The sequence below is a fragment of the Talpa occidentalis genome, unplaced genomic scaffold (genome assembly GCF_014898055.3).
Source record: "Talpa occidentalis isolate TD23 unplaced genomic scaffold, MPIMG_talOcc4v2.1 talOcc4.11, whole genome shotgun sequence".
NCBI classification, from domain to species: Eukaryota; Metazoa; Chordata; class Mammalia; order Eulipotyphla; family Talpidae; genus Talpa; species Talpa occidentalis.
Window position 1 is genome coordinate 96044622 of NW_023601104.1, and position 10128 is coordinate 96054749.

At 53.5% G+C, this 10128-nt stretch overlaps 1 long non-coding RNA gene across 1 annotated transcript; it reads right to left on the reverse strand.

The window, feature by feature from the left end:
• Positions 1-5120: 5120 nt before the first annotated feature.
• On the reverse strand, positions 5121-6615 carry LOC119238342 (uncharacterized). Its single transcript, XR_005123551.2, has 3 exons — positions 6567-6615; positions 5430-5701; positions 5121-5326 (listed from the first exon to the last, which is right to left on the reverse strand). It is a non-coding gene; the product is annotated as an uncharacterized LOC119238342 (long non-coding RNA).
• Positions 6616-10128: the final 3513 nt, after the last annotated feature.

Sequence of the window (10128 nt, forward strand, 5' to 3'; positions counted from 1 at the left end):
TGCCTGGCCCACAGCTCTGGCCCCCAGGCGTGTCTCCATCCCTTGCAGAAGGTCCCTTCCAGCCCGCATCAGCCATATTCCCTCCCGAGGTCAGCGCAACCCTTGCCCCTTCCTCAGCCCTCTGTGCCTTTGTTGGTGCCTCCTGGAGCCCCCCTATTATCTGTGCCTCCTCAGGCTCAGTGGCTTGGGAGCAGTCCTACACCCTGCTCCTAGGAACTCGACGTGTCTGCCCTCCACTGCATCCCTGTTATTCTCGCCCCTTGATGTGCCAGGATATAAGCGAGACACTTTGATCAGAATTCCAGGTGAGATGGGTGATGCCAGTCCCTCCTAACCCTTGGCTAGCCCTTGGGTCCCCCAGCTCATTGTAGGCTCCCCAGGACCCCATGACTTTCTCCGTCCAGTGGAGAGTTAGGGCCCAGGCAAAATGCCCACTGTTCTTACACGCTCGCTCTCTCTGTCTCTGTCTCTCTGTCTCTGTCTCTCTGTCTGTCTCTCTCTTCTCCCCTCTCTTCCCCGTCAGCTCAGAGGACTGCCCAGGGTGTGTTAGGTACTACAATTTCTACAACTTCTTCTACTTGTCTCCCTTTTCCAAACTTTCTGCTTTCACATCTAGAGCATAATTTTTCAACTGAGACGTCAAAAAAAAATCCATGGTTTAACTCTGCGGCTTAATCTGAACCTCTTCCACCTACACAAGGTGACTCCTCTCTGTTGGTCTGGATTTGGAGACACCCTTAGGTCTGTGGTACAAAGATGGGGACTCAGTGAACATGGCCATGGAGATAGACGCAGGCCTCTTTGCACACCCATGTGCCAAAGCAAGGCCCACTGGGTGTGTGCCCTACACCTTAATGAGCGAATGTAAAGCCTCCAACGACCTTAACAGCAAAATCCGATGTAGAGAAAATCATGTGTGCACAAAAATGTGTTTAGCAAATGATGCAAACCAGTAAAATCAGAAAACAGTTATCCAGTAAGGAACCACTGGTTTGTTAAACCATAATCCATCCACTTGAAAAATATTCAGCAAAGTTTGGGGATAACTGGGAAGAATATCTGTTCCTTCCATCCTGTTAAGTCGAGAAGGAAATAGAAGAGAAAATCAGGGTGCAAAGTCCTGGCCATGCCAGCTCAGCGTGTTCCCAGCAACTGTGTTTCATATGAAAACCGGGTGGGAACAGGAGGGACTCTTCCCGGGTGCTAGGGTGGCGTGTGATTTTTTTCCCCTTTCTATTTTACAGTCTCTGATTTTACAATGGGAAACTGGAATGTTTCCCTTCAGTTAGAGGAGAGTATCAGTAACTTGCTATTAATAAGGAGCATATAAACTTGGGATCTGCTACCGAAGTGCATTTTGCACTTCTCTGCCCCCAGGAAACACCCTACCCTCAAGCTCTTCACCCTGGAGGGGCTCCTCCCTCCTGTGAGTTCTCCAGGCTTGACTGCAACCACCTCTCCTTTGTCCTGTACTTACTTATTTCTATGCCTAAAACCTCCCAAGCCCCGTTTTAATAAGATCAGATCATCCATGTCTGGTTATTAAAAAAAAAATCTCAATTAATTACACGTGATTTACTCGTGGTCACTTGTGTAACTGGATGAGTTCCGGGAAAATGGAGTTAGGCGGAGGCGGGGCCGGGCAGCGGGTGAAGGGCTGGCCAGGTGCTCGGCGCCTGACCCCCAGGCTCCCCCCAGTCAGGGAGCCCGTCCCAAATGGCCCCTGCGGGACAAGGCCCCTGGAAGTATTCAAAATACTGGTGAATACTGGAGAGCTGTCTCTTCTGCGTGATTCTCCAGGCAGTCCTGCACCCTGTGTGTGGAATCAGCAGGAGCTGAGGCAGGAAGCGCTTCCAAACCTCGGAGACAGAGGCGCATTTGGGAACAAGCAGCGTTCCCTGCAGCAGTGGGAAGCAGCGAGCTCAGATGTGATGTGCCCCACAGCTAGTCACTGTGCGCCAGACTCCAAGGCCACCCGTGGGTTCCTTAGCGCCTCCTGGACTCTGAGAAACCGCGCTCCACCTCCCAAGGAAAAGCCCAGCTCTCGATTCCCTCCTTACTCGTGGCTCCATCTCCTCCATAGGACCCCAAGCCTTAGCTTGTTGCACACATGCTCAGCGCCTTGGAGCCCAGCGGGCTCGTGAGTCTGCCTGCCTTCCTCTGAAGGCTGTCCTGACGGGCCAGGGGCCACGCTTGCCATCCAGAGCTTTAAAGCCTCCCGGCCACATTGTGAGGCTACAATGTCTCCTGATTAAAAAGCCGCAGCAATGCAGAAGGGGTGGCAGCTTAGCTTTCTGCAAAGGAGGTTTCAATGCTATTTCACTGCTATCAATAAAAAGAAAGTGTTCAGGGAGCTCTCGCGGCCCCCCACCTCCAGGCATTGTCTCACCGCCATCCCAGGGACTTTACTTGCGGTATCCCCAGAGGAAATTTTAATTACAATATTTGATTTCTGCACCCCCACTTGGCAATGTTGCTAAATGTGTTGTTTGCAAGAGATCAGGGAGTTGGCTTGAAGAACATGAGAATTCTTCAGTTGCTCCGGAACCAGGTGAGGACATGCACCTGACGGGACCAGGGCTTGCGGCTTCCCTGTCACCCTGCTCTGAGAGAGACTTGCATGCTGCACTCAGTCAAGCCCTCGCCGGCTCTCCCAGGCAAGGCGGTCAGTGTGATGGCTGGCGCGTGAGCCATAGCAGACCTTTCCGTCCCACCCAGCTCCGCTGTCTGGTGACCCGGGCACTTTGCTGGGGATGTAACATGGGGGTAAAAATGGACCTGTCTCAGGGCCGGGTAAGCAGCGAAGCCCTGCCTGAGGCTGTTGTTGTGGTGATGTGGGGTCCTAGGGCGAGGACCTGGGGCCAGGTGGGGGACAAGGTGGATCTGTCCCTGGAGGTACTTTTGGGTGCATGGGGTAGTCACCTCCTAACCTAGGAGGTGGGGGACAGCTGCTCCTCAGGCACACGTGCCCCCATCCCTTATGCAGATGGGCAGAAGCTGGGGGGCACCAGCACATCGGCCAAAGGTAAGTTCTTGGGGCTTCCCTCCAGGGTCAGCCTACTCAGGTGGAGGGGAGCTTGTTACTCCAGCCAGAGGCCCCAGGGTCACTGCATGTGGCTCACCTGATCCAGGAGGCACAGGTGAGGTCCGCACGATAAGGCTGAGGGCGGCAGCCCAGGCCAGAAAGCAGATGTCCTCTGCTTACCGACCCTGGTTTCGTCAGCCTGCCGACACTCTTGTCTGGGCCACTGCAGCTGCGGATGCTCTTACTCCCGCTCACTCTCTATTCACTCGCCAGGTAGGACTCTGGGAGAGCTGGTGGACATCGCCCCCACTCCCCCCTCGCTTACTTGCATCCTGAGCTCGGTGGGCTGTCCTTGGGCTCAGCCGGGTGGGCTTGACAGGGAGACTCACCCCGCATCCGCATCTCGGGGTGACAAGCGCGTGCCCAGCTCCCCGGCCTGCGGCACGGGGTGAGACACCAGGTCGCCCGTCTTAACTGTAGCTTCCAAGCTCTGGGGTCAGTTGTCCGCTCCTTCACCCTCCACCTGGGTGGAGGATTCTGGATTCTGGGGTCGCCACGTGCTGTCTTCCTGGACTACCCTGTGAAGCTGGCTCTGCCCCAGAGAGAGCACGCAGCCTGCTGATGACCTTGGAGCTGGCTGCATCCCACGGAAGGTCAGTCTGGGTCCATGCTCCTCCCAGTCATGCTCCTCCCAATTCTCCCAGTCCCTGTGGGAGCAGGACGGCCCTGAGCCTGCGCTCCCTGCTGACTCAGGTGGGTGCCCTGAGTGCCCCATGTCGGGGAAACGTTCCCTGGCCTGGAGCTCCACGGTGTCAGCAGCCTCCGACACGCAGGGAGTCGGCCCCCGTAGGCTCCGTGCATATCAGAGGTGATGCCTTTGCAGGGAGGGCAGTCACTTCTCACCCCAGCTCTGACTTGCAATTTAATGGTGTAAAGAATGTCACATCCGGGTGACACAGTCATCTTTATTGTGATGCAACTTGGTGGCATAGATGGCACCATTGGCATGTGAGAGTCCATGATGCAACTTGGTGGCATAGATGGCATTGTTGGCATGCGAGAGTCCATGCAAATAATGCCATTTGAATCCTTTTAACAGAAGATAATGCCACAAGAACTCTGGGAGGTAAGGGAACCATCTCGAATGAGGACATTGAAATGACAAAAAGCAAGTTGTGCCTTCTTATTTCTGTCTTCTAATTTCTGCTCTCTTGCTCTATTTCTGACTATGACATAGAATTCCTCTGTTCCCCCAAAATGCCCTTGTGTGGGTGCAGAGCCTCTTGTGAGCCAAGAGCAGGGGTCTGTGTTACCCCTTCTGATCTGGGCCTCGACTGCCGGGCGGGAGGCCTGCCCTTCCCTCCAGGTCTCTAGCGTGGGGCTCCGAGGCTCAGGGCAATGATGTGACTTTGAATAATGATGATAATGATGAAGTGGATAAGGAGGAGCGAGAGGCGAACCTGACGGTGGCCTGTCATTTCCTTCATATGGACCCTCGTGCTCTTCACCAAACCCCAAAAGTAGGTGTCATTTTAGCCCATGAAGGTGGGGAGGGGGCTCCCTGCTAAAGGGAGGGGGTGAAAGCTTATTCTACCCTGGTGCTTCATCACCTGCCTCCGTTAGAGAAATCTCCCTCTCTGAACCCCACGCATGCCTCCGGGTTTGGAAAAATCTGCATTTGTGCCAAATAACCTGAGCACCGAGTCTGCGGCCCCAGGGTGAGTCTCGGAGCTGAGCTGCGTGTCGGGGCTCTGTGATCAGATGCAGATGTGGGCCAGGGAAGTGTGTCCTGTTCACCTGCATCTTCAGTCCCCGAGTGAGTCTTCACTTCCTGGATGACCTGACCCCCTGATGAAGGCCTTGGGAAAATAACAGGTGAGGCAGGGCTGTGGAGAGGCACAAGCAGGCGTCAGATCCGGGGCCTCACGATTTGCAGAGAAATCTCCTGAATAGCAACCCTTTTGTGTCTGGTTCAGTGTAGACAGTCGGGCCCACCCGCCCCTCCTGCTCTGGGATCAGCGGGGCACATGTGGCCTTGACCTTGCTGTCTGGCAGTCATCTCAGAGGAAAGACAGAAGCAGATGGAGGCTGCGGATATTTAATAAGGGCCTGACATTCCCCATGGCATGCCTTGAAACGGGACACAGGGCCCGAGGGGCAAGGTGGTTTTTAAACACCAGGCAGACTCCAGTCCACAGCCCTAGACAAAGCCGCCAGGGCCTGGGCCTCTGGGCTCATGGCCCTCGAGGTGACCCAGCCCCCTCTTCACTGTGCCTTTCTTATGGAGGCAGGAGCTGAGTCCTAGAAGGAAGAAGCAAAATGTGATTCATGTCCGGGGAGGACAGTGTATTGTCACCCCGCTGGCCTCGGCCGCCCTGCTCTCCCTGTCAGGCCACCTCCTCACCTCTTAGATGTGACGACAGAATCCTGCACTCCCAAACCCAGCAGAAGTAAGAAATGCAGAGTGCAGCCAGCCCTCAGAGGGAACAAGGCAGCCGGCAGACGAGGCAGCAGTGCAGCTTGGGGCTTGGCGCACCCCCTTATCCTGAATAGGTGCTCTGAGGCCGCCCCTTGGGTCAGGAGCTCAGAAGCGTTATGGATGGTTACCCGGTGGCCAGGACAGAGTAGGCGCTTAGCTGAATGGTTGTGTGAGCTTGGCTTTTGCTCACAGCCCCCCTGCCAAGGGAAAAATGACTTAGTGGCCAGATGATGTGTTTTACATAAAATGGCCCCAAATAGGTCAACCAAAGTTTTTGGTTCCTAGAAGAAAAGAAGACGTCATTCGCATTTACAATGCTGCAGTGTCATTTCCCTGTGACCTAGAGCCCGCTCACTGCTCTAGGAGTTCAGGATCTTTTTTTTTTTTCTTTTAAAGATTTATTTTATTTACACAAGCACTGGGTACAGTCAGAAGCGTGGGAGGGTGAGAGGATTCACCAGAGCCACAGCAGGGAACAGAACAGGCAGACTGACGATACACCGCTGAGGGGAGCAGCGGGCACAGAGGAGACGTCTGCGCACCATGTGGGACCCTTGCTGGCAGCCGGGAATCGAACCAGCACTGCAAAGGCTGCGGGCAGCTTCGCAGCCCAGTGCTCAACCCCTGCGCCACCAGGGGAGGCCCTAGAAGTTCAGGATCTTAACACCCTCAGCAGATGAGATGTTCTCTTTCTGAACTTGAAACAGAAAGTCTTGGTGGAGACAGAAGGAGCACAGGACCTGTGCTTTGGGTGACTATGGGGTTTGATGCATGGGCTGTCCCACCCCCTGGAACTGAATCCAGGCCGCGTCTGCCTGACCAGCTGACTTTGGCCCAACACACCCGACCTTGTGCTCCTTAAGCTTCCTTGTCGCCAAGTGGCCGAGTTGAGTGTGACCATCTCTGAAAAGTCTGGCCAGCTCTGACTTCTGAGCTCCCTTTGCCCCATCCTTCCTTCCTTTAGCCTCCCCTTCCTTCCAGGCCCACCTGGGCCCTAAGCCCCTCCTCCTCGCCCATCAGTGGCCTCCCGAGCTCAACCCACTTTGCTGCTCAATCACTCACAGGCTTGGGGCCAGTGGCATTTTGTTTGCCTTGCCTTGTGGTTCCCCAAGTTGGGACTCTGCACAGTGGCTCACAATGGTGACCACTGACAACCTCCCTGACTGCCACCTCACCATGGGTGTGACCTTGAACTTGTCCTCTAATACCAGCCCTTGGTTGTCCGCCTCCCTTATGTCCATCTCCATGGAGTCAAACAGGATGAAGGCAATTGTGACAAGTCACGTCGGTCCCCAGGTCCGACAGTCGGTCCCTACAGCCCAGCCCAGTATCCCCAGCTCCTGCAGCGACCTGGTTAACACGATGGGACCCACAGGTGGACTGTCCATCCCAGGTGGCCCTCACTGTGTAAGAACAACTTTGTATGGCCTGCAGATGTGTCAGGTGCTCAGAAGCTCTGATTAGCTGCAGGCAATAACGCTGTAAGACTGTATTTTCCCCAAATTGAGGAGAGGGAGACATCGATTATTTTTCAGTAAGTAAAACTTTTATATATTTATATCAAATCTTTATTTTATGTCAAATCAGTGAAAACCCCTGTGGAAAGGATGAACATAGACCATTATTAGCATTATTATTTTAAAGATTTATTTTTATTTATGCATTCAAGAACTGGGATGTAGTCAGAAGTGCTGGAGTTGAACCAGAGCGGGGAGCAGAACAGGCAGACAGACTGAAATCCACTGCTGAGGGGAGCAGCGGGGAGACAGGAGAGGTCTGCTATGCCATGTGGGTCAGCTCCCTGGCTGGGGATCGAACTCATGCTGCAGTGGCTGCTGATAGCTTCATGGTGCTGAGACTTAACCCCTTGCACCATCAGGGAGGCCCCATTATTATTATGTTTATGAACAGTCTTCTATGAGGACTACCGTTAAGATTGTAAAACCCCCATCCCTGTCCAAAGGGCCCACTTTGCAGTGGGGTGAGTCTGCGTTGGAAACGCCTGCCTTTGGATTTGGAAAGTCCAGTCTTTCTGGATGCTGGTGGCAGAAGTCCATTTGAGATCTGAAATGCCAATGACGCCTCCTTCTTTCTGTCATGACTGATCTGCTTCCAGAAGCCGGTTCCGTGGCAGCCATGCAGTGTCTGGGGGGGAGGGGTGCACCCCAGATCAGGCCATACCTGTGCTCTGTCCTTCTCCCTGTCAGCTGGAAACCCCACGCCCTTCATCTTCCCTGGCGGGGATCAAACAGTCTCTCCACCCACGTCTGATGCAGCGCGCCCTGGCGCGGCGTGGCCCATCTGGCATGGAAACACAGGCTGCCTTCACATTTTTCCAGACTCCAAGGTCAGACAGTGCCCAGACGCACAAATAATAGTCAAATTATACAGGAAGTTGTCAAAGGGGTCCGAACACAGACAGGGGTGCCCCCTGACCCCACGACAGGTCAAAGGTCTGGTTCAAGTTTCTCCTTCTTCATCTGTCACCACAGACACAATAAAGACACCCTTGAATGAAACCATTTGTAGAGTCTCCTTTTTTTCCCTCATTTGCAAAGTTTTTCTCTCCCTGCAACTTGAAAGTTATATTTTGAAATCTCCTTCGCTCCTCTCATCCGAGAAGACATTTTATATTAAAAGTCTAGGTTTCTTTTTCTTTCTTTCTCAAGAAAGGGCTCAACTTGGGATATTTTCTCCTCACTAAATTTAGATGTAGACTTTTTTTTTTTAAGTCAGAAAAGGCACCAGTAAATACGGCTGTCTGCCTAGCACACATCCAAACGCTGAACACCTCCCAGTGAGCCTAAAATTATTTTAAGATCCACGGCAAGCAGTGAGAAAAGGGAAAAAAAAAATGCAGTGGGAAGTGGAGACATTGTCGCCCGAGAAGGACAAGGAAGTGAGGTTGAGAAGAACCTCCTGGTATTTTTAAAGACCCAGAGGTTCCTCTGTGATGCTGCGCCAAGGAAGGGGACCCCGGGGTTTTCTCTAACTCTCTCCTCCCTGGGCCAAGGGATGCTTGGTCATTGGGTCATGCGACCCCACACCTCTCTTAGCCGCAGGCTGAGGCCGGAACGGGCACCGCACGGCCAGCACACATGAAGCTTTACTTGCCTGTTTTTAAATTGCTTGAGGGAGGAAAGCAGCAGCGTGCTCCATAAGAGTCTTCGGCGCAGCTGTGGTCCTCTGAGAAGCATCTCCTGGAGGGCACTCACGGGTGGCTGCTCCGGGAAGGCTCTGCCAGTCAGGGGATGGAAGGAGCAGGTGGAACCCATGCATGGCTGGCGGGAGGCTGGGTCAGCTCCGCTCATAGCAATGGGCACCGAGGAGGTGCCCGATGATATCTGTGGGTGGACAGGTGAGCAGGCCAAAGAATGAGGTCCTGCGGGTCTGGACACACTGCATTGTGAGGACTTCTTAACCACATGGTCAGCGTCGATGTCCTCCAGGATCGATGAGATGGACATTTTGCTGGGAATGAGCTCACTGGCCCGCCGTCCAGTGTTCGATGCCACAGAACTATCTCCTGGCCTGCACCAAGAGGAGCTGCAAGTCTACTCTACACACCGGGTGAGATGTGGTGAGTTGCAAATAGCAGAAAATCAAGCAATGAAACAACTGAACGGCTGGGAAGTCGCCGTGGGCATGAGGACTCTGGCCGTGGGTGGCGCAGCCTCAAGCTGGAGCCCGGCTCTTCGCAGCGTCCTGCTCTCCTGCTCCAGCATGTCCGCGCCTGCCCAGGCACCACCGCCACGTTCCCAGCGCAACAGGGGAACGACTAGGAGCACGTCTGTCCCTCCCACCCCCAAGGAGACCAGCAGCCCCAGCCCACTTCTAGTATGTATCAAGGACCTCAGTGCCCCTATGTAGGGGCTTCTAGAGCTGATGTAACGAAGGACCATAAACTGAGTGGTTCTCAGCGACAGAAACGTATGGCCTCAGAGTTCTGCTCTCAGAGTTCTGGAGACCAGAGGTTCAAAGCAAAGCCATCAGCAGGACACCCCCAAACTTCTGGGGGTGGTCAGTTCACAATGTCCCAGCCCCTGGTAGCCCTGGGTTCCTTGGCTTCTGACATCCTCGCTCCCATCTCCGCTGCCTCCACATGGTCCTTCTCCCGTGTTTTCACACCGCCTTGTCTGTGCGCTTCTGTGTCCAGATTTCCCTCTGCTGTAAAGGCCAGGGGGCTAATTGGGTTAACCCCACGCTTTGATTGTATCTTAATTATGCAGCCTGACTTCCAAGGAGGGAGAGAAAAAGTGAGTCTTATCTGGAAGAATCCAGGGTGTATCTGAAACGTGCTGTGGGGGGCAAACCCAGAGTCGCTGAAACGGAAACACCAGATGATCCATTTCATTTGCCAAAATGGACATCAAACTTGAGGGGGATAGAGACATTGCGGATTTCATCGTCTCACTCTTCCCTAGAGTGACCTCGCTCACTGTCTCCTTTAGAGGAAAATCTATTCTTAATAATCAGTTCTATAAAGCAACAAGCAGATCCTTTTTAAATAAAAGCCTTCTCAGAACGCCGGCATGCTAGGAATAAACTGAGATTTTAGCCCTTGTAGGATTTTACAATTTATCTTTGTTTTTTTTTAAGATTTATTTATGCATACAAGAACCGG